This window comes from Penaeus vannamei, chromosome 30 (assembly GCF_042767895.1).
Source record: "Penaeus vannamei isolate JL-2024 chromosome 30, ASM4276789v1, whole genome shotgun sequence".
Lineage (NCBI taxonomy): Eukaryota > Metazoa > Arthropoda > Malacostraca > Decapoda > Penaeidae > Penaeus > Penaeus vannamei.
In genome coordinates this window covers 28,018,678-28,019,045 of record NC_091578.1, presented here as the reverse complement: position 1 = coordinate 28,019,045, position 368 = coordinate 28,018,678, and positions in this window count along the sequence as shown.

Sequence of the window (368 nt, the reverse complement as noted above, 5' to 3'; positions counted from 1 at the left end):
AAGAGAGAGAGAGAGACAGAGAAAGAGAGAGAGAGATAAGAGAAAGAGAGCTACAGAGAGAGAGAGAGACTGAAAGAAAGAAAGAGAGAGAGAGTCTCACATACACACACACACGCACATACAAAGAGAGAAAGAGAGAGAGAGAGAAAGAGAAAGAGAGAGAGAGTGAAAGGAAGAAAAAAGAGGGGGAAGAGATAGAGAGAGAGAGAGAAGGGCGACAGAGACAGTAAGGGAGGGAGAGAAGGATAGAGAGAAAGAGAGTCATAAAGAAAGAGAGAGAGAGAGATAGAGAAAAGAAGAAAAATATAGATAGAGAGATAGAAATAAAGAGAGAAAGAGAAAGAATGAGGGGAAGAAAGAAAGAAAAG